This window comes from Cryptomeria japonica, chromosome 6, assembly GCF_030272615.1.
Source record: "Cryptomeria japonica chromosome 6, Sugi_1.0, whole genome shotgun sequence".
Taxonomy (NCBI): Eukaryota; Viridiplantae; Streptophyta; class Pinopsida; order Cupressales; family Cupressaceae; genus Cryptomeria; species Cryptomeria japonica.
The window spans coordinates 327,180,927-327,206,462 of NC_081410.1; positions in this window are offsets into that span (position 1 = coordinate 327,180,927).

A 25,536-nucleotide genomic window follows, 5' to 3' on the forward strand; every position below is an offset into this window, starting at 1 on the left:
GTATTGCCCCCAAATTTGACATAGGGTTTTCTTGTGTCCAAATTTTTAGCATGCCTTTGGGTATCCAATTTATTTTGAGTTGGGTCCTTAGTATTGGTATGTGATTTAGTGTATTTATCAGCATAATATTTCCATAAAGGTCTTCGTAGATGGGGTTATCCATGAGATGTTCTTTCATGAGTATCATAAGCTTGACCATGTGTATTTGGGATCTTAGGTTTTTGAAACAAGGATGATGGTGACTCAAGAATGAAACGTGGTTCTCTATTACCTCCACTATTAGGTCTCCTTTGATCCATGTTGAGTTGAATTCTTTTAGTAGGTCAATTTTCTACTATTTGGGACTGTTGGTATTTTGGTATGGTTTTGTCATTGATGTCAACACCTACTAAATACACCTACTTTGGAAATCCAACAACATTCACCAACAAATAGTAAATTGTGAAACAGTTACTGGTATATGATTAACCGACAGGATATAATGTTCACCGGTACTTGGAATGGCATGGAAGACACTTGGTAATGTCAAAGACATCATGTGGACACTTTATTTTGAAGTAATAATCATTGGTATAGTCTTATTTGCATATTTGCTTTTACCGGCAAATAGGTCCAGGTTATCCAGGGTTACACCGGCAGGTTTATCTTTTCCAGATCAGCATGGCACGCTATGGAGATGATTTATTATTGTTGTAAATGCATTAAGCCGACATGTTCAATCGGTTATTGCATCAGATATTGTATTGTTTGTAAAATGTTTTTATTATCTTGTAGAGCCAACCTACTAAAATTGGTCTTAGGGTATGGTATAAATGTAAGATCTTATTTGTAAGATCAAGTGTGGAATGTGAAAAAGATTCAAGTGGAAGTATATGCAAGATAAAGTAGAGGCATACACGAAGACATCATTTGAAGGTGAAGTTAGGTTTTTGTAGAAGCATATCAGCATTACACCGGTACTGAATTTAGCATATGAAGATGCAATTTTGTGCAGTACATTCTTATTGGATTTAACCATCCAACTGTAGTCAGTGTGACTCCCATTTGTGATTGAGCAGTGAGCTCTAGGATGTTGGCCTTTCTGCATGCGCAGGCCCCTCTTTTACACTTACTATCTGCAGTAGTATCATCTGATTGTGGGTAAGGTTTCCCACCGTGGTTTTTCCCTTACAAGGTTTCCACGTACAAATATTGGTGTCATGTGTTGTGGATGACTTTGTGCTTATGTTTCATGCATTAATTCTTACCGTTATAGCAATTTACTGTTAATTCTGTCTACCGGCATACTTAACTGATTTACCGGTATTAAGCATTAAGTTGGTTAATAAGTTTTTGGTTTGAATTTATTAGACAACTAATTCACCCCCCCCTCTCAGTTGTCTCTGAGACCTATAGGGACATGTCAAAATCATGAGGTATCTTAGCTCCACTTTATGCCATCCCTTGTAGGAAATATTGTCTATCTCTTCTCATGATCTCTTCAACCAATCTATTAAAATGGGGATCAATGATACATTCTTCCACCTCTGTTGAGTGTACTAAAATTTTGTTAACATTGTCATTTTGTGCATCATTGTTGTTTGTATCATCCATGTTCTCAACATTCTGAATGTTTGTATAGATGTCCATGTCAAGTAATGTGGTATGATCAGAATTGAAAAAGATATCATTATCGTACTCATAGCCACTCATGTTTGCGGACTCTTGAGCCTCTTTATCTTCCCTCCTAGATTTTTGGGAACGGGTTTCAACCATGAACTAGGTCTTGACCAAGATGTGTGAGACTAGAAGAAAATGGAAAGAGTATGGAAGACTAAGAGTTGGATGGAATGTAAGTGAATTTGAGGTGTACTTGCAATGTCCAAAGTGTAAGACCAAGTATGTATGTAGTAGAGTAGGTGTGACTTTCAAAGAGATGATAGATCCCTTGATGAGGTAAGTTGACCGTGACTCCAAGCAAGACCAAATGATACCCAAAGGTGATAGACCTTGATAAATGACCACTTAGCAAAATGTTGTTGTATGTATTGTGTTGACAAAGAAAGATGAGGAAAAGCAAGTGACCTTTTGACTCAATTTTAGAAAAATATAAAAGTAATGAAAGGTGTAAGGTAATGATAAACTTTGTGAGACCCAAAAAAAGGCTGAATTATAGATGAACACCTAGAGAAATAACGTAGGAAGCTCAAGAATTCTAAAACTGATTACTCTTGCTTATTGGATTGTAAATTTTCCCAATACTGAACACAAACATTCCTGTATAATTCATAGACATGGTTACCCAACATAGACTTGACTAGATACTACACAAATGAGTTTCTGAGAATTTTGTGAATATAGTTTTCTACGATGACATGGATGCGTTTCTATCCTACACTGGTGCGCTTATAATACACATACATATTTCTATTAGACTTAGATGCATTTATAAAACTTGAGTGTTATTTTCCCAATTTGTGAAGTTGTTGTTGTGACCAAATCTGAATTTGTGACCATTTTTCATGACAAGAGGATACAATGTTGATGAGGACTCTATGTTTACAGGTGTTTGGACTCAAAATAACTCAAAAGAAAGTGTATTGTTTGATGTAAAAATGTTTTTCATACACTTGAAGACACAAAATGTACAATGTTTTGATGTTTGATCCTAAATGTTTAAATGTTTAAAAGAAGACAAGGACAATTCCTATGGTTGGCCAGGACAATAGTTGTTGATCCCACATGGGGTTTCCCCCAAGGCTACACTATTCAAAGTGGATACTTAGGTACTTGACCCCACTGGATCCACCCTTGAAACTCACTTCTCTGAGGCAGCCAAGTATGAGTCCCCATGAAAACTCCCCATAGCGAACTTTGTACCTCTAATAAGAACCATATGTGTGTGGGCCGCTCCAGAGGTCCAACCTCCTACCCCAACAACTAGAAGGATTTTAACTTTCTACAACAAAAAGGTGTTAGTAAGGGCATTTGCTCATGTGGCCATACATGTGACACTTTTAGCTCTATAAATATAGAAGGCTCACATCCAGTGGGGGTTATTCCCTACTATTGATCAAATAAATTTGATCAAACGGGTTTATGGGGAGACATATTATTGGTATGGAATAATCAACATACATTACCCATGGCTTTCACCATGGATATAATTATTTATAGTGGTTTGGAAGAGGGGGGTATTGCCTCGCTACCACTTGGGTCGTTCCCTCCTCGCTAGTAGTCATAGTGACCACACGAGGAGGCATGCCCTCTAAAGATAAACACAAAAGAGCCTATTGCTCAAGACACAAAAGACACTTGTTCAATTTTAGTGCACCAGTTGAAGTATTTCTAGTCTATGAAAACAAAGCACACAAAGAAAATAAAAAGAAAACCCTTGCCAAGATCCTGCAACAAAGATTTGTTAATAGTTTGGGTTGTTTCAAATGATTTACCCTTCCTGGAAGAAAACAAGTTAGGTTTATTTTAACAAAATCCCAAAACACTTTTTGAAAATCAGGGGCCTTAGACACACGATTCTCTTTCAAAGACAAGCTACACCACAATCATAGATGCGGTTTTGGAACACAAACATGTTTGAACACTTCATAAATGTGATTCTACAAAAATGCCAAAACAGAAAACCCTACAAAACACAGATGCTGCTAAAATGGTCACAGACGCAATTATATTTTCCAAACGCAGTTAACTCTCCCACAGACATGCCTATAATGAAAAACCTACAATCTGGAAAATGAAAATGTTGTTGAGAACACATATGCAATTTAGAGATGCAAAAACGTGTAAGAAAAAAAAAACACGGTTCCAGAAAGTGTAGATGCGAAAAGTTGAAATATCGTCAGAAAATATCAGATCTATAACTTTAAAAACACAAAATCTGCACCAAAAAATTTTAAATGCGAAAGGACAAGAGTCCCACCAAGCGTGCCAAAATGTGTATGGTGAAAAGTGGATAATGGAAACAACAATATTGAAAGACTAAATGAATTCAACCACAAAACCCTTGCCTAAAAGAAACAAAGATCCACCATAACATATGAAGATTATCTAAGACAATGCAAATCAACAAAATAAAAAAGATTATACCATCACATGTCCACTTGGGTTTGAATCTCCATTCTTCCTATCTTCATTAATCTTGCTTGATATATTTGCTCTCAAATTTAATGTGTGCACAAGAGCTCAACAAAGAACAAAAATGTGGTTGATAGCTTGATCACAAAAAGGCTTGATTGCATAAGATTGATTAGACAATTAGAATGCTTAGAATGCTTAGGGTTGATAATGAAGGAGAGTATCCTCTTATATAGAAGACACTATAAGAAATGGAGGGATAAGATTGAGAGGTGTAAAAGATAGATGGTCGGCTAGGATTAAAGGGTAGGTAGAAGAAATAAGAAAATAATAAGAGGGTAGGTAGTGTAGGAATTAAGAGGTGAATGACATGTGTCGTGGGTAGAAAAGGCTAATGAATTAAATAAATAAATAAATATTTAAATTAATAGAGGAAATGGGATCAATTAAATAAATAAAAATGTTTATTTAATTTAGGAGGACAATTCAAATAAATAAAAAATATTTATTTAAATGAGGAAAAAGGCTAGAAAAGGATAAATGAATTAATTAAATAAATAAAAATATTTATTTAATTAGACAGGACAACTTTAGGTGTCTATAGTAATGAATCAATAGTTATTTACTGTGATAACTCTATTGCTATTGACATATCAAAGAATCTGGTATTTCATTCTAAGACAAAGCACATATCAATCAAGTATAACTTTTTGAAGGAAAAGGTGGAAGAAAATGAAAACAAATTGGTTTATGTGAACACTAAAGAGCAGATTGCAGATATCTTCACTAAACCTTTGCCCAAGGAATCATTTGAGTACTTTAGAGATAGATTGGGGATTTATGTCTCTCCGGTTGAGAATTAAGTGTTGTTGATTAGCATTAGTCCGGTATGCATTATCAGAACTATTATTCATTTCGGATTGATGAGTCGGTGCTACTACTTAGAGGGAGTAGTCAGTTGTGTGGTTCATAGGTTCTATGATTTTTCTTTGATGTTTATGTCAGATTTATAGTATTGATGTGAAAGGGAGAGAGGTATACATGTGAAAAATAGAGCTTAATAGAGACATCAATCATAGGGGGAGTTTGGTCTATGGTTTGGTTATTTGGTTCAGAACTTCATTGTTATATCATTTGATTGGATGTCTTCGATTGGGGGAGATTTGTTTGGCACTTCTTGGCCCTTGGATGTTTTTCACATCTAGTGTTTCCATCAATGCCAAAGGGGGAGATTGTTGGCAATTTGGAGGAATTGATTATGTGTTGCATTGTTGTCAACACTAGCTTGTTTGGTTGTCTACCGAGTTCTGGTAGAGTGGTTGGACTGTGATGATGATCTGGAGAGTATCTCCAGTATTCTCTCGTATATTCTAATTGGTGGAATTGGTTTGGTTCAGCTATTTATGTTGTTCAGATGTGTGTCACATTCAATTGGTTTGGGATTTGGTGATCCAGAAGCTATCATATGTTCTAGTAAGCCTTTTGGTTATCGATAAGGGTTCTACCAGTAGAGTTTTATTGAAGATATTTTGATGGATTCGATAACAGGTGTTGGTGCAGCTTCTAGAAGATTTTCAAGATGCTAATGGTTATCTTGTTCATGTTCTAGTTTATTGGTGGTGTTGCATTTGGTTTATGAAAACTTATTTTTGGTCTAGACTTAATACTATTCTATTAGGTTATGGACCAGTTTATGTAACTGGTTGGTGGATGCTTCTGATGCATTATCAGTTGGATTTATTATTTTGGTCTTATGCCAACTTGGATTATCATTGGTTTGCAGGTTTATGTAATGGATTTATAATATTATCTTTTAGGTGGCCGACCTAATTGCTTAGGTCCCAGGTTGGTATAAATATGATGTAAGATCTCTTTGTAGATCATGGCATGTAGTCATGGTTTATGGGATTATTTGTGTACAAATAAAGTAATAATCATATGTAGAGGTTTTGGTCGATCATAGGTGTTTGAATTGGGTTTGTGTAAGAGGTTTAAGACCTCCGGTATTGAGCTTAACCAAAATTGTACTCAGGCATAGGAGATTCTATTCTTGTAGTTCATTCTTATTTTCAAATTTTAGTCTGGATATCTTTTGTAGTCAGTGAGGCTCCTTTGTGATGAGCAGTGCACTCTAGGTTGTTGGCCTTCCTACATGTGTAGGCCCCCTTATTGTAATCACATACTTACTGCAAAAGTATCATATGACTATGGGTAGGTTTCCCACCATGGTTTTTCCCTTTACCGGGTTTTCCACGTATAAATCTTGGTGTTATTGTTGTGGATACATGGTATTTGGTTTATGATTTATGTTTGTGCTTAATTGATATATATGCTATTTTGGTATTTGGTTTATGCATTCCAGTAAAAGGTTTTGTGTGCTTACAGTTTCATAAGTTGTTAACAACTGATTAACACCCCCCCCCTCTTAGTTGTTTACTAGTTATCCTAACAATTGGTATCAGTGCCTAGTCCTCTCTGTAGAAACTTAACTACTTGAGGAAGATACTATGATGAGTAGTCATTCAACTTCAATTGCTTACTAGAAGGACAACCCTAGACTTGAAGGAACAAATTATAGAGTATGGAAGCTTCAGATGGAGACTCATCTGAGATATCTTAGCAAGGAGATTTGGGAGATCACTGTGAAAGACTATACCCCTTATGATCCAGTATATGGCAACCCTCCTCCGGTAGCCTTGGATAAGAACATTCAAAATGACTATAGAGCGAGAGAAGCCCTTTTGAGTTCTCTTTCAAATCAATGGGTAATGGGATTAATAGACAAATTATCTACAAAAGCTATATGGGATAAGTTGGAGACTCTGAATGAAGGTGACCCTATTGTTAAAATTGCTAAACTTGATGGTTACCAGGTAAGGTATGAGAACTTGAGAATGGAGAAAGACAAAATAATCACTGCTTTTATGGAAAGATTCAATGAAATTATCTCGGGAATTTAATGTTGTGGTGGATCTCTGAGCGAAGATGAGATTGTTTCTAAAGTATTGAGAGCTTTCCCATCGACTTACAAAATGAAGGCTACTACAATTAATGAGTTGAGAACAATGTCTAACACTTTTGTTAATAGGGATACTTTGGTTGGAAAGTTATCTATTTTTGAGCTTGAAGAATTTGGTCCTCAAGGAGCTGCAAAGACAGATTTTGCATTCAAGGCATCTACATCATAAATCGACAAGAGTGATTGGAAATCATTTTATGTGAAGGAACTAGAGGATATGAAGAAAAAAGATGAAGAGATTGAAGAACTTGAAGCCCTATTTTTTTGAAGAGTGCCTAAAGGTCCAACAAGAAGTAAGTATGAAGGAAAATTACCTTTCAAATGTTTTGCATGTAATAAAATAGGTCATTTTGCATCTAGATTTCCTGAGAGGAATTCAAGAATTGAAGAGAAAGCTAGAAGATATTTTAAGCCTAACCATGAATATCAAAACAAGCATAAGTACAAGAGGAACAAAGACAAATCATGCTACTATGCTGATGAGGAAGGTGTAACTGATGATTCTGATGATGAATTGGCAAAAGATTCAACTAGTGGATTTGGTAATGGAAAGGAATGGGTATTCTTAGCTATCAAGGAAGATTCTCTAGAACCTATCATTCAAAATGAAGAGAAGGCCCTTGCTACTAAAGTTGAAGACAAGGATGAATGGGTAATAGAAAATGTATGTTCACATCATATGAGTGGAGATAAAAGGAAGTTTCTATCTTTGCAAGAATTTGATGGTGGTCTCACTATATTTGGAGATGACAAAGCATGCATTATCAGAGGAAGAGGAACTATATCATTGGATGGTAAGCATAACACTGATAATGTTTATTATGTTGAAGGTTTAAGGAATAATCTTTTGAGTTTAGGATAGTTGGTGGATAAGGGATTTCAATTACAATTCAAGGATTGAGAATGCAAAATCATTAATAGATTTAGATTGGAGATTTCAACTGGTACTCAGACTATAGGTAAAATCTTTCATTTGAGCTCCAGTGAGAAGACATGTTTGATTTCACATATTGATGAAAGTTGGCTATGGCATTAGAGGTTGTGTCATGTGAATTTTGATTGCATTGTAAAGATTAGTTCAACTAAGGCTTTTAGAGATATACCTAAGATTGTGAAACCTCATAATCGAGTATGTAAGGAATGTCAAATGGGAAAGCAAGTTAGAACTTCTTTTAAGAGTATACAAGACAAATCTAATGATGTTATTGATCTTATTCATACTAATTTGTGTGGTCCTGCTAGAATAAGAATTTTTCAGGGTGATAGATATTTCATGCTAATCATTGATGACTATTATAGAATGATATGGGTTACTTTTCTAAGGAAGAAATCTAAAGCCTTTGAAAATTTCAAGATCTTTAAATCTATGATTGGAGGTTTGATATATTTGACTCAAACTAGACTGGATATAATGAATGTAGTTGGTATTGTATCAAGATATCAAAGAGATCCTAGACAGAATCATGAGAGTGCAGTGAAAAGGATTTTTAGATACTTACAATGAACTACTGAATATAGTTTGTGGTATCCTAAAGATGATGACTTTACATTATGTGCATATACAGATGCAGATTGGGTTGGAGATATAGATGACCGGAAAAGCACATCCAGCAGAGCTTTCTTTCTTGGAAACAAACTTGTTTCATGGATCAAAAAGAAACATTCATGTACTTCTTTATCTATTGTTGAAGATGAGTATGTTGTTGCTGCTACTAGTTGTACACAAGTATATGGATGAAGAAAATGTTGAAGGATGTAAGGGTAGATTGTAATGAATCAATAGTCATTCACTGTGATAACTTTGTGAGTATTGACATATCAAAGAATCTAGTATTTCATTCTAAGACAAAGCACATATCAATCAAGTATAACTTTTTGAAGGAAAAGGTGGAAGCAAATGAAGTCAAATTGGTTCATGTGAACACTAAAGAGAAGATTGTAGATATCTTCACTAAACCTTTGCCCAAGGAATCAATTGAGTAATTTAGAGATAGATTGGGGGTTTCTGTCCCTCCGGTTGAGACTTAGGTGATGTTGATTGGAATCAATCTGGTATGCATTATCCAAACTATTATTCATTCCAGATTGATGAGTTGGTGCTACTACTTAGGGGGAGTAGTCAGTTGTGTGCTTCAGAGGTTCTATGATTTTTCTTTGATGGTTATGTCAGATTCTGACATTGATGTCAAAGGGGGAGAGGTATACATGTGAAAAACAAAGCTTAACAGAGATATCAGTCATAGGGGGAGTTTGGTCTATGGTTTGGTTATTTGGTTCGAAGCTTCATTGTTATATCATTTGATTGGATGTCTTCCATTGGGGGAGACTTTTTTGGCACTTCTTGGCACTTGGATGTTTTTCACATCTAGTGTTGCCATCAATGCCAAAGGGGGAGATTGTTGGCAATTTGGAGGAATTGATTATGTGTTACATTGATGTCAACACTAGCTTGTTTAGTTGTCTACCAGGATCCGGTAGAGTGGTTGGACTTTGATGATGATCTGGAGACTATCTCTAGTATTTTCTGGTATATTTCATTTGGTGGAATTGAATTTGGTTTGGTTATTTATGTCATTTAGATGTGTGTCACATTAAATTGGTTCAAGATTTGGTGGCCTGGAAGCTATCATATTTTCTAGTATGCCTTTTGGTTATCGGTAAGGGTTGTAACGATAGAGCTTTATTGAATATATATTGATGGATTTGACAAGTGGTGTTGGTGCAGCTTCTAGAAGGTTTTCAGGATGCTGATGGTTATCTTGTTTGTGTTCCAGTTGATCGATGGTGTTGCATTTGGTTTATAGGGACTTATTTTTGGTCCAAAATTAATACTATTCTATTAGGTTATGGACTGGTTTATGTAATGTGTTGGTGGATGCTCTCGATGCATTACCAATTGGATTTATTGTTTGGTTAATGTTGTTTTGTTCTTAGGCCGACTTAGATTATCATTGGTTTGTGGGTTTATGTAATGGATTTTTTTATTATCTTTTAGTTGGCCGACCTAATTGTTTAGGTCTTGGGTTGGTATAAATATGATGTAAGGTCTCTTTGTAGATCATGGCATGTGGTCATGGTTTATGGGATTATCTGTGTGCGAATAAAGTTATAATCATGTGCAGAGGTTTTGGTCGACCATAGGTGATCGAATTGAGTTTGTGTAAGAGGTTTAAGACCTCTGGTATTGAGCTTAACCAAAATTGTACATAGGCATAGGAGATGCTATTCGTGAAGTTCATTCTTCTTTCCAGATTATAGTCTGGATATCTTTTGTGGTCAGCGAGGCTCCTTTGTGATGAGCAGTGCACTCTAGGTTATTGGCCTTCTTGCATGTGTAGGCCTCCTTATTGCAATCACATACTTATTGTAGAAGTATCATCTGACTATGGGTAGGCTTCCCACCATGGTTTTTCCCTTTACTAATTTTTCCACGTACAAATCTTGGTGCTATGTGTTGTGGATGCATGGTATTTGGTTTATGATTTATGTTTGTGCTTAATTAATATATCTACTATTTCGGTATTTAGTTTATGCATTTCGGTAAAAGGTTTTGTGTGCTTAAAGTTTCATAATCTATTAACAAATGATTCACCCCCCTCTCAGTTGTTCATCGGTTATCCTAATAGTATACACCTAAAAATGGCTATGATTTATTAATAAATATTTATTATTTATTTAATGATTATTCCTCTATTAAATAAATAGATTGAAAAGTTTGTTTATTTAATTCATTTATTCTATTCTTCTATTTTTAAGTTATTAATTAAATATTCATTATTTAATTAATTATCCTTAATTATTCTTCTAAAAGTCTTCTTGATTAAATAATTTAAAATTATTTAATTATTTACCTTTTCCACCTCACTTTCTTCCACATCAGCTTATCCTACCAACTCGTTCTTCATGTTTCTAAATATTATCTTTTTCCTATTTTTAATTACCTACATTATCTCTAACTTCCATTTTCTATATTCCCTCCCCTACTACTCATCTTTGAAGGAGGTTGTGTCCACCTCATCCTGGTCAAACTCCACTTGTCCTGCATTTCCTAGATTGTCTCCAACTATCCTATATTCTTGGAGTTTCTAACTGTGGTCGACTCTAGAAAGTTGCCACTTGGATTTATCTCCCACCTTTTCCTCCATCCTGCATGTGTAGGAGGAATATTTTTTCACCTTTTTCTCTCACATCCTAACCAATCAAATCATAGCTATCAATCTGTCAAGATTCACTCTCAACCATTGATCTTTGTCACATGAGATTTTGCTCATGTAAAATCTATAAAAGCTACATTTTCCATTAATTTGAGACTAATCGTAATCTTGCACTCTAGTTGTTTTAGAGCATTTTGAGCATTTTCAGATTGTTCCTTTGGCTTAGCTTAGATATCATATAGATTCATAATATCATTTTGTATATTTAGTTTGTATTCATAAATCAAAGACTACTACCTATTCACCTTTGTCATCTTGAAAATCATTACTAGTGTTGTCTAAGAGCAATCAAATCATCTAGTTCAAGAGTATGAGGTTGTAGGACTTAATGGGATAGCAAAGGGAAGTTTATTTATTTTGAATTTATTTCATGTATTTGTTTCATTGGTAATATAGAAGCTTTTTGGTTTCTATTTTATTTTCTAGGTTACACATTGCCATTTTTAGGTGTATACATTAGGGATAGCGACATATAGTCTTGTTCCCTTGCCCTTCCTCCTCTTTACTTCACCACCAGATGAATTGGCTTCAGGTTTTGGAGAGATTGTAGGATTTTGAGGACTAGAGGAGGGTGCAAAGCTTCTTGTTTGCATTGGATTGGGAGCAGAGACTTCCAGTTTAGCCTTCTTCTCCTTGATGAGATCCTATGTAGGTAGTATGTTCCTTTTCCTTGCTTCTCAAACAACCTCCTTAGTGATCACAATGCTCTTTTCATATGTTTCTTATTCCTTCCTTACTTTCCTCACAATCTCAGGTTACTTGAATTGATCATGTAGTTTCAAGTTGTTCTCAGCATAAGTCCCAAATCTCTCCTCAGAGGTGTCCACTAACTTGCTTAGAAAATGTTGAGCATATAGTTCAAGAAATTTCTCCTCCACTTCATACCCCATGGGCATGATCCAATATGTTCATGGTTCTACTACTTCTATTAGACATTGATTTGTATCCACCATGAAGAAAATGGTGTCCTGATACTTCTCAACTACTAGCTTGGGGATTCTCTCCCTTTCCTACATTGTACTCTAAAATTTTTGAAGTAACCCCAGAGAGTGGCCTTTTGGACCATAGTGTCACCAATGTTGTATAACAATTCTCTAATTTGCACCACTACCAATCTGTCATAAGCCCATTGGACTTGACCAACCCCCAGAACTTCATTTATAAAATAAAAGAATAGACACAAGATCAATGTACTATATTTAAATGTTAGGCCCAATATGGAAAGCTAATGTACTAAGAGGGGAGGGGTGAATGAGTACTTCAAAACCTTTCTTCAATAATAACCTTACTGTTATGCATAAACAGAATAGTGCAGTAACATAAAATAAAGTTAAAACAAACAGATAACAATCATACATGATTCACTCCATAACACATATATTTTGGTTACGCAAAAACTCTTGGTTAGAGAGAAAAATTGCAGTTGGGATGGCACCCACAACTTCACTACTGCAATAATAAAGATGCTTGGTTAGAGCTACATTTAGCTATTTCTGATAGCTTACCCTATTAGGAGTAACAAGATCTATTAGATCTACCTTGCTAAAGGATTTTTCAACATTTATTCTGAATGTTGCACCTGGTTAGAGGCTTTACAATTTATAGACTTGGTTAGAGTCTTTTACCTTGTTAAAGGTTTCTCTTTCAACTTCACAATATTACAATAAAATCATTACAAACATCTACAACTTTACATCTGAAATGTTATAGCAGATTCTATGTGCTCAGGATAAGATTACCTTGCTTATAGCATACCTCGGTAACTCATATAGTAACTTGGTAAACCCTTCTATTTACTCTGTTCTTCGACTGTTCTCTGAAAACCTTCTAAGTGACCTCTGTGTCTTTGTAACAATCTTCCTTCATACATATATGCACTTCAATAATGTTGTATATATAGATCTCTTAAAATGGTGATCTAATTCATTGCTTCGATCTTACAAACAAGATTCCTCAAATGAATAACTAAACAAAATATTTCATTGGTTAGATTGACCTCACAACCATACACAATCTTCTAGTGCAATTTGCAATGTAATAATGGTTAGATGTGCCTCGATCTTGTAACAAGTTTTCATATGCATGTCCAGGTTCAATGTATCTGGTAACATGTTTCACTCGGTGAATATCAACTCGGTGTGTTAACTTTACTGCTTGGTAGCCATAGAAAGATACTCGGTAGACAGCTTGGTGTATACTGCGTTCTGTGACTGCTTTCTTCTATAACCGACTAAACTGTGCATACCGACTTCTCTGTTTATACCGACTACATGATTCGGCAGTGCTAACCGACTAGAATATAAAGTATGACTTTGAATATAAAAACTAATGGCAACTTGATAAGTAGTAACATTAAAGGTATTCTTTTTGTCCTACTTGATCTTTGTCAAAAAATTTATTAGCTCACTCTGGAGCAGTTCACATAATTCATACTTCTTATTTTCCTTTATCATCTCATATGATGCATTGATTATTGTTCTGAATACATTATTCTCTCTACTAGAGTGGTATATCTTATACCCAATCACCATGGAAGAAAATATGAGATCATACTCTAGAATATCATTTATTTTCATGGCTCTTTTATCAAATTTTGATTTGGTTGTGTCTATGACAATTTGATTCTTCACAAATTTCAATGAGGGTAGATCAATGGTTGAGTATAGACTAGTTATGACCCTAATGGTATTCTTGGTAATCTTGAATGGCTTATTAAACCACATAAACTCATCATTTATTCTACTGAGAACATACTGGACCCACTCATGTTCATCAAACAAAAGGCATTTGATGAATTGAGAAAAAACCTTTTCTTCTACAGATTTGAATTCAGGTTTGAGACTGCAATCCTTATCTAAGATCTTATTGGAATACAAATTTAACATGTGCGAGCTTCCAAGATCCTCAATATTGCAATGAATAGAAACCCTAATGTCCTTGATATGTAGAACATTGTATGGGACTGATGAAAATGCACCCTTCAAGTCATCTTTGACAAAAAAAATGGTTGTTTCTTGAAGTTTGGTCGGGCTCTCTTAGTAATATCTATAGCTAGTGGAGTTGCCATACCAAAAGTGGCCATTTCAAAAATTTCGAACTTAAAAATTTTCACCAATAAATACCTCAACCACCATATTAGGGTTTTACAGGAAGATCTTCTTCACACTTTGATCGTTGGAAATTATGCTTGCAGAGCACTCTAAACCTCTTCTCTTTGAATGCAAAGTGACAAATGAAAAGGTTAAGTCACTTTTTATCATCTGAATATCTAACATTTTAGTGTAATAAATTCACCTTACCCTAATTCTTCTTGAATATCCTACATACACAGACAACTCACATGAAAATCTCCTACAGATCTCCCATTCCACTCAAACACTTTCAGAAATCCTTCAAAGATATTTGCATTATGAGAATACAGCTATTGACAATCTGTTGATCTTCTAGAATCATTTCTAGGAGGGGAGAAAGGGATTTTCATGAAATATCCCCTTAAGCTAGAGTCCTCAATCTAATTCTCGGAGGAATTTGCAGCACTAGAATTAGGTGCGGACCTATTTCCAGCATTTGAATCACTCTTCTTGACCCATGTCTTCTTCATTTGATATTTAATCCCTTCCATAGTCATTTTTCCTTTTCCTTTATCATCTTTCTACACATTCTTGTTTGTATCTATCAAACCCTTCCTATTCACATTCTTGCTTCTATAGAATTTTGCAATGTGACTAGATTTGTTGAAATTGTAGCACACAACATTTCTCTGACTAGGCATGTTATTCCCTTTATTTCCTCTTAATCTGCACTAGTTAGTGTATGTTGAAAAGTGTCAAATCCTGCAAATGAGAAACAAACTCAAACACACCAATGAAATATAAAACATAAGTAAATGAAACAAAATCTCTAAGAACATTTCATTGTTCTCTATCTCCAAGGATCCTTTAGATTCAAGGTGGCTCTTAGCTTGGAAGAGCACTTGATACTTAGGATGACAACCTAAAGAATGAGGGATATATGATCTAAGATCTAAATGATATGCAACTAAGATCTTAGTGATATGCTATGGATATGAAACTAGATATGTTACCCAAAATTAAGAGATTAGTGTGATATTAAGCTAGCATGAGAATGATATGAAACTAACATGATATACTAAGACATGATATGCAAAAACATGATTATTCTAAGATTATAATGCTACTAAATGATCTAATTGCTATTATTGAAGAGAGGCTAAAAATGCTTGATGAAATGAGACTATAACTCAGATGCATGAAGACTTGGATAATGATAATAAAGAAATGAAGCCTATTTATAGAAGAAATGGGAAATTGGATGGTCAAGATTGAATAATATTAATGAGGGTAAGGATTGAAGAATAATAAATCCATGGGATACTTTCAACCCAATCCCATGTTGACAAGTGTCACCATGATGATGCTTGAGAGGAGAGATAAGGAGTATTAAATGCTTGAAGGGACATGATGGTTACCCTGGGGAGTTGGGTTAGGGTTAGGTTAATGAATATTCCTTTTATCCAAGGGATAAATGATTGTGCAAGAGTTAAATGGTTACCTTTGTCAAAGAAATAAAAGCTTTGAAGAGACCCATGAGTTAAAATGATGGTTAAGTTAGAGGAAAGTCTCTAACCAAAGATCAAAGGTGAGTTAATCATAAATAGTTATTTAAGAGCCTTTAATGGTTTGGAAGACTTTAGAGGTTAACCATTTGAAGACATAAAGCCTTTAATGGTTATTGAAGACTTTCGGGGTTTTCGAGAAGTGACTTCCTTTTATTTAGGAATGTGACAATGATTAGGATAGGATTTGGTTAAATTGGAAGTGATTAGAAGAATCTAGAAGGGGTTTAGGCATGCAAGTGGATTTTGTAGGAGAATGCAAGTGGGAGGATTTTTAAGATTTAATTAAAATAAAATTTATTTCAATTATTGGTTGCAACTTGCATTTGATAGATTTAAATAAATATTGATTTATTTAAATGTGAATGTGAATTTTGGATTTTATTTAAATAAATCTTAATTTATTTAAATGAAAAAAGGAGGATAAAGCATTAATGGTTTGAAGACTTTGAGGAAGTCATTAAAGGCTTAAGAGGACTCTAGAAGGAATCCATTAAGTTTGAAGAATTTAAGGGAAACCATTAAAGGTTTCAAGTGGGTGAGGATAAATAGGATTTTAAATAAATAATTCATTTATTTAAAATAGTGGTACAACTTGTATTTGTAGGAAAATGCAAGTGGGTGAAGGATAAAGGGAATTTAAATAAATGTTAATTTATTTAAATGTGAGAGATGGGATTTTAGGGATTTAAATAAATATTAATTTATTTAAATGTGAAACAAGATTTAATTAAACAAACATGATTTATTTATTTAACTAATGGTATGAATTTGGTTAAGTGAATTAAATCAAATGAATTGAATAATTTATTTAACTAATAGGAGAAGAGGGTTGCAGTGAATTAATTAAATATTAATTTAATTAATAGTTGAAAAAGGAGAAATGATTAATTAAATGTGATTTTAATTAATAGTTGGATAAATAATAATTAAACAAATATAAAATTCATTTAATCAAGTGGACAAAATTAGGTGTCTACAGTTAGAAAATGGACAAATCTACCACATTCATAACATATAACATACTTTCTATTGAAAGATTTATTTGCCATACTTCTGCATTCACTTGATTTGTGATCATACTTCTTGCAATTGAAATGTTGACCATTATGTTTCATTCTATTTCTGCATTGACTAGCCTTATGACCAAATTTATTGCAAACAAAATATTTACCATTGAAGTTTTGAGAATTAGGTTTCCTTACTAAAGGCCTTTTAGATTTAAACTTATGATTTGTTGGCATAGGACTGCTTTGACCAGATCTGGAGCTTTCACCTTCCTCAAATCCAAGACCTCTTCTATCATCTACATCTTTGTGTCTTTCAAGCAACTCCTTAAGTTTGGCTGAATTGATCTTGAACTTCTCCTTGTACTCATTTGAAGCTTCAAGATCATATCTAAGAAGAAGAATCTGATTTCCAAGATCTTCCTCATGATGTCTAGATTCTTGCAGGTCAAACTTTAGTTGGCCATTCTCTAAATCAAGTTTGTAGCATTCATCAGATCTATCTTTTAGGGACTAAGAAATATTCTCTTCATTCTTCTTCCTTTCCTCAATCTCCTTTGTCAATCTCATCCCAATAGACTCCATCTCATTATTTAAGGTTGCATTTTCTTTTGCAAGTTTATGACATTCTTCTAATTTCTCCTTTAGGACTTGATTTAGGTGACCATCTTCCATACATTTTATTTCCTTCTACTTTATCTTATCAACAAGTTCCTTTCTCTTTTCCTTGGACTTATTTAGCTTCTCTTTTAATGATTGAATGAAATTCTCAGCATCCTTAAGGTTTCCTTGCTTTTTCTAGACTTCAACTTTGGGCTGATCAAGATCATCAAGTACAACAAGAAGCTGATGTTGAAGACCACTAGAATCCATTGAATCACCTTCCCAGAACCTCCTCAAGTTGTTAAACTTCTTCCAAGGGACTAGGCTCAGATACCAATTGTTGGAATCAAAGAACACTAAGAGGGGGGGAGGTGAATTGGTGTTTTACAATTTTTAACTTTATTAAATTGTTCTTTCAACCACTTAATGAAAATGAATAAAGGAAAGATATAAAAACACAAAGAAATCAACAACAACACCATAACACCAAGATTTTATACATCAAAAAAATGGTCAAGTAAAAAACCATGATGGGGATGAGACCCACAAATGAGTATACTCAAATATAATATTACAATGAAATGCACATGCATTCAGGCACACTGCCTAGATTTCACTGCTCAAAACAAAGAAGGGATACAACCTTAGGAAGACTTACTATCGTACAAATGAGTTGCAAATGATTACAAGAGAACTTGAACTATTGAACAATATCTACAAATGCCTAGGTATAGTTCTCATTAAACACAATATACAACTTTTTCACACTCTATCACAAACAACTATGTTCCATTGTTCTGCAATATTCTGGAGCATAAATCTTCAACTTGCGCATGTGCAATTTCACACAATCAATCATGAACATCTCTCACATAACCACCAATATCCAAAATGAACATATAATCTCTCTTATATATCTGCAATAAAAAATTGGATCTATTATATGTCGGCTTCAAGAACACTTAATAAATAATGCAACATGCATACATAGTTGTCTCAATCCGAACTCCAATCCATATGTAAACTAAAAATCAGTCCACACACTTCCCAAATGTTGGCTAAACATCCTTGATCACAAAAAAATCACCAAAATCACTCCATCAATTCCACACAATGATCAATTACACAAGTAAGCCATACCATATTGTTCAATCCAAAAACCTATACACTAGATATCATAACTCAAAGGACAATCATCACCATAGGATAAGATTCTTGAATAAGGTACTCCGAACATCTAACTATATTCTTCTAGCTCTTCAACACAAAATATTCAATATAAATGAAATGTCAATCAAAATACTACACTTTGTTGAATTCTTTGTTCTATCTTGTTGGACTTAACCAAATCTTCATTCTGACTTCTAGTAGGATTAGATCACACACTACATATGGAATAAATGACTTGTTTTTCCAAAAATGACAACACTAGATGACCTATGCAGTGTTTCTTGCCACTTGTTACAAGTGTGGTTGTCGTTTCACCAAAAAATTAACTTGTTAATGCCCGATACAACCATTAGACTTATAGAATCCATAGGAGGTGGTTAAGATATGTCACAAAACCAAGCAATTCATTGCACAACACAAAAGGACCAAGGGTACACACATTGCAATGATCCCCCCAATGCAAGTGACGGGTTTGAACATATGACCAAGCTCTGATACCACTTGTTACAACTGCGGTTGTTGTTGCACCAAAAGATCGACCCGTTAATGCTCAATATAACCACTAGACTTATAGAATCCATAGGAGGCAGTTAAGCCATGTCACAAACCTGAGCATTCACTACACAAAACAAGGAGACCAAGGGTGCACACCTTGCAACACACCGTCCCAACAAAATAGGCCAAATATTTGGGAGTAGATCCAAATCATATTCCTTTGACCAGATCTAGGTTTGTGGCTCCATACGATGTTTGTAGCTCACTGTTTATTCTCAATCTCTTCAATATTCACACATTTACCCTAATTTCAAAATTTTCACAATTCAACTTAAAAAGAGGGAATAATATCCTAACCCTAAGTGGAATCTAATCATAATTTAAGAGATTTTTCCCTAGAGGGATTAATCCTAGATCTATTAGGTCCCTCTCTCTTTCAATATAATGATCTATTAAGAAAAATTAAGGGTTTTTCTACCCTAATTGGTGAAACCCTAATTTTCACCATTACATTTTGGTGAACTCGACTCCTTACACCACTATTTTTGATTTGTGTTCTTAGATCTGATTTGTAGGCATTTTAATTTTTAAATTTGCACTCATAGGTTATGTTTTAAATCAAATTACATAAATTTTGATGTTAAATTCATAAAAAACCTAATTTATATTTGTTAATTTGATTTGTGGATTTCATAATTTGTAACTTTTAGATCCAAATTTGATCTTAGACATTCAGAATGGCACTTAATAGATTTTTTGTTTTTACCATTTCACATATGATTACATTACTTATACTTATACTTATCATAATCATGTGTTGGATAATGGTTTCTTTCACTTCACTTTGTTCTTTTCATTCATAACACTTCAGTATATTGCATTTTTAGAATTTCCACATTACTTCTTATCAATAAATTAAATCTAAAATCTTTTATCCATAATGCATGTTGTTTTATGGTGATCTATTTTTTAGGAAAATGTAATACATATGTAGATCACATAAAAGCTTTTGTATATCACAATCCTAGAGATGCTAATGAAAAACCTAATACTTGCACCTCTCCTAGGGTATCTCATGTGAATGAAGAAAGAGATAATTTTCCTATAAATGATCTCTCTAACAAAGAGAAAGCATTGAAGAGAAACATGGCACCATCTTCTTCTCATACACATACCCTAGTGCAAGAGGGGAAATGTCAAAATATTAGTGTTTCAATCTCTCTAGATCTCCCTTATTCTCGTAGAGCCTATCTTAATCATCAGAACATTTCTAGAGAGGATGATGTTTTGAATTTCATTCATGATCTATCTCCCCACATAACATTATGTAAATATTAGGCCTTATATGATAAGGATCCTCTTTTCCAACCTATCACAAATGATATGCATGATGATAGAAAGGATAGTCTTCTTACAAAGACTATTCCTTCTTCATCTACTTCTCTCTTTGTTTCTTCTAGATATACTTACACTAAAATTTTTAAACAAATTCATTTTAATACTCCTCAATTCAAACATTCTTATAGGAGTGGTTATAACATAACATCAAAACAAGGTTTTAGAGGACAAGGAATTGGAAATTTTGAACAATGAATTAGTGTCCCTATAAACCCTCCTACATAGATTAGTATAGAAAGGCTATAACATCCTCATCATTCACCAATGGATGATCTCCTTAGAATTATAAATTTTAATGAGTGTCTTGCAAGACATAGAACCTATCATCCATATAAAAGTTATTCTTTCTCAAACACTCATTTTTGTTCTTTTCATCAAACTCATGACCATCATGCTAATGATTATCTAGATTTTCAAAAAGTATGCAAGAATTATTTGATAATGGAGCTATTAAAATCATGGATGACAATCCTTATTCTTCTAACAGCCCATGTCCTACATCAAAAGAGAAAATACCTAATCCCATTGATGACCAAGAAAAAATAGCTACTAGAATCTTTTAAAGATTGAAGTATGATAAGAATGTTGCTTTTCCTTTCATTAGACTTAATTATAATTATAAGCATAAGGAAGGTGATGCGCATTGTCTTTTTTAGCATAGTTATTTTCATTCTATTGGAAATTGTAAAGCATTCAAAACATTTTTTTAAGACCAATATGATAGATCTCATATAGTTCTTACAACTGATCTTGCAGTCTTCCTTGATGAAGAGGTAGTGTCCTAGCACTTCATTCACATTCCATATTTCTCCTCACCCTATGACACTAGTAGTTAACTTCATTGGGGGATCTTTTTCATGAGTAGTTATGATATTTTAATTACAATAATCTTGGGGCAGCAACAAAATTCATTCTTGTCTCTATGCTTGGGGGGTGAGAATCTTATCCTACTTCTCTTTATCTAAAGTTTCACTATTCCCTTTAGGGGTTGTTTTTTCATACTTTTATGTCCTTTCTTGTATGGAATGATATGTCTCTTATTATTAATCTCTCCCTAGGGGAGTATGTGATCCTTCATCTTAATCTTTTCTTTTTTGAAGATTAGGTTTTCCTTAGAGTTGCATTTTTACGTATCTTGATGTCTTTTCTTGCATTGAATATTCCTTCCTGTGAGTACATAGTGAATTTTATTATGTCTAATCTCTTCTTAGAGGTTTTGTAATTCTTCTCATTGTCCCTATACTTGGAGGGGAATTGATCTCTCTTATCCTTTACAAGTATGCACTTTTCCTTTGTTGAGTGGTGTTTTCAATGTCATTCCTTGTGTGAAGTTGTTGTTTTCTCAAGATTCTCTCTTATACAAGAGTTGTGTATCCTTGAATACAACCCCTTTTACACTTGGAAATATATATTTATTATAAACAAAATCCTCACATTTGGTAAAAAAGTATGTCATCCTTCATAAAGAATCCCTTTCACCTAGCAATAAGTAGAAGGTAGGCATTCTTGTTCTCCCTCCTTTATTTTGGTAGAAGATGTTATGTTTGTTCAAGAAAATCCTCTTGGAGGTAGATGTCTTTTGAGTAAAGATCTCTTCTCCTCCAAGGATCCTCTTTACACTTGTTGCAAGATATCTTTTTTTCAATATTTTATCTTTACTAATTAGAGAATTCCCTCTTTATCTTGGATTTATGAGCATTGTTTCCAAAAGGATATCTCCTTGGTGTTGAAGGTGGGTATCCTTGTTTCTAGCTTCCCCAAGATATCAATGTAAGACTATGTTGACATCTTAAGGGGGGGCATACATATCTATCTCTTTGTACTATATTGTACTATATTTGTACGTCTTAAATAGGGTACACATTCTTGAAACTGGAGAAAATAAACCCTTATCCTGGATGCTTAACACCTAAAACCAAACACTTCCACACATAGAAGGATGAGTGGAACTAGCAAAACACAGCTAGACTATTCCTACTCACCTCACCAACATGGATCACCTAGAAAAACATAACTAGAATGTGTATCCATGTATTCTCTTATTCTTCTTCTCATGGATCACCTAGAAAAACACATCTAGAATATGTATCCATGCTTCCCCCTTTCTTCTCATGAGCTCATAGTTTTGCTATTTGTATTTCATGGATGATGCATGCTTTTGTTCTTCTTATGTCATCACTTGTTTTCTTGAGATGACATTTTCAAGAATGATATTAGTTATTTAGATAATTTGATATAAGGGTCTCTCCAGCTAGTTGAATTAAGGTCTTATTTTTGGTTTTTATCTTTTGTGTGTTGTGTGTCTTTTTCCTTTTTCATTTTTGCCTTTGTTTGTCTTTGTTTACCTTTTTGTTTTTGTCTTCTTTTGTGTGCCCTTGTATGCAATTAGGTGAGTTAAGATCCTAATATTAGGGGCTTGGTTCATTAAAATTAGTGATGTCTTACACTCCTTGTGATTGGGCTCCTAAAATTAATGTAGGAGCATCTGGTGGTGTAAGGGCAATCCTGCATCACCCAATTTTTTTTCCCTTTTTGTTAGTTTTCTTTTAATGTTTTTGCATTTTTGGATACCCATTTGGATGAATAATAGATTCTAACTATTAGAATTTCTCTTCTTCTTTTTCTAGTCAACTTGCTATTTTGGGAAAGTTTCAATTTGAAGGTGGATGGAGACAAAAATTTGCAGGAAACTTCAAAACAAAAAAATAAGCATTTTGGCAAAAGAATAAAGTAAAAATCACTTATGGTTTGATAGTTATTCAAGTTTTAGTTTCTCTAAAATTACCTAATAATTCTTTTGAGTTAGCTTTGAGGCACTAAACGGTCCACATCATCAATTGCATCACATCTCAGTTTTGACAATACACTCCATAAATCATCAAGAATGTCATTTTTGAAATTTTACATGCATGCCTATAAATCAATAATATATTTTATAAATATTTTGGTAATTTTTTCTTTGTCTTCCTCATCAACTTTTCCATATAATTTTCTAGCCTTCTTTAATTTATCATATGTCACCATGTAGTTGAATAGGTTGTCCAACTTTAGAGGCTTCTTCTTCTTAACCTTATTCTCTTTTTGTTTTGTCTTCCTTTCTTGAAGTACATATTTTTCCTTTTCAGCTTCAATATCTTCTTCCTCTAAAGATTCTACTAGATGCACTTGCTTTCCCTTTTGATTCTAAGATTCTTCCTTTCCTTTAGACTCAGTCTCTATTTTTTATTCTTCTTCTTCTTCTGATTTCTCTTCTTCCTCCTTAGAGGGATTTCCTTTTGTGGATTTTTGTTTCACACTCCTTGGAGTAGATGAAGTGGCTACTCTTTTCTTCATTTTTCTGGACTTATCCTTAGATGTCTAAGGAGTCTTTTCTTCTACCTGAGTCACCGTATTCTTCTTCTTCTCTGGGGTAGATAGAATAGTTATGAAGGATGCAGGTGTAAGAAAATAGGAGGAGATTTTGGTTCTCCTTAAGCTCATTGCAAGACCCTCTTCTTGTCTCCTTTGATCAATATCTTCCTAGGAAAGGCTAGTGGCTCTGACCATTTCATCAACATTTTTTCAAATCTTCTACTCAATGATAGGCTTAATTTTTTCATCATGCACTACTTTGGATTTTTTTCATAACTGTCATACCTTTCTTGTCATCCATCTTTAGGGCTTCTTAAAATCACTTTATCTAGGCCAATCATTTCTACCTTTACTACTTCATAACCAAGATTCAATATCCATTTGGTTCTATGCTCTACTACCTCCATAATACATTCATCTGTTGTTATCAGAAAAGTGATGTCCTTGTGATATTTGTCAACAAGGCTTTTTGGTAAGCTTTCTCTCTTCTCCATCTATTGTTCAAAAATAACAAAGATGACAGTAAAAAGCTTCATCTTATGTTGTAAAATCCTTAATTTTATTCATATTCTCACATACTTGATGTGCCACTATTCTTCTAGGATTCCAACCTACACTATTATGTTGGACATTAGAGTTGTTGGAATGTGTTGTTGTCATTGATGTCAACATATTCCTATATTCTTGTGTTTCAGTGTTGCAAAAAGTTGGTTTGGTTGGTATATTGCAGATATGTTGATGCATATTTAAGGGTTAAAATATTAGGATCTTTAGTTGATTCAACATGAGTTTTAGTGCTCTGGAAGGTGATTTGATCAAGTTATGAGGTCTGATGTGATGACTGGTTTTTTTGTTGGTTTTGTATTGTAAAGTTGTGATTTTTGGTTTGTATTTCTCTGAAATTAATTCATTATGTTGAGTGAATTTTGGAGAGTGTATGGGATTTTCATGTGTATCAGTCTGAGTGGTTCATGATTTGAAATTTCACAAGCGTATCTTTCAATTTTTTAGTAAGCTATGTTGGTGTTCTTGAGCTCCAGAAGGGAGATGATGATGATTCTAGTAATCTAATCTATTGCGGTGGAATTCACATTGCTTGTTGATGTTTTTTTATCATGTCCTATCTATGTTGCTAGTCCTCATTGATCATTATGTGCAGTATTGAAGATTTTATTGGTCTGGTAGTATTTTTCATGTTACATGACCTTTTGGCTAACCAGATAATTCTTGTGTGTTACAGATGATCTTGGCAAGATATTAGGTGGTGTTGCATGTTTGAGGTTTTTATTTTGGTCTATGCTATGTTTTTTCTGAGATTGTATTGGTCTGCATATTGATTTACGTATTGTGTGATGCAATTTTGTAATTAGGTCTTATGAGGTGAGCCGACCTTGAAATTAAGGTTGATGATTTGTATAAATAAGAGTAATAATCATGTAAGATGGGTGTTTGCATTCTTTGAGAGTCTTGTATGTGAGAACAAGTGAATTGATCTTTCTAAAGTGTGAAGTAGAGAAGAGGAGAGTTGCAGAGCAAACAATGTGCTTAATCGAAACTGTGATTAGGCATTTG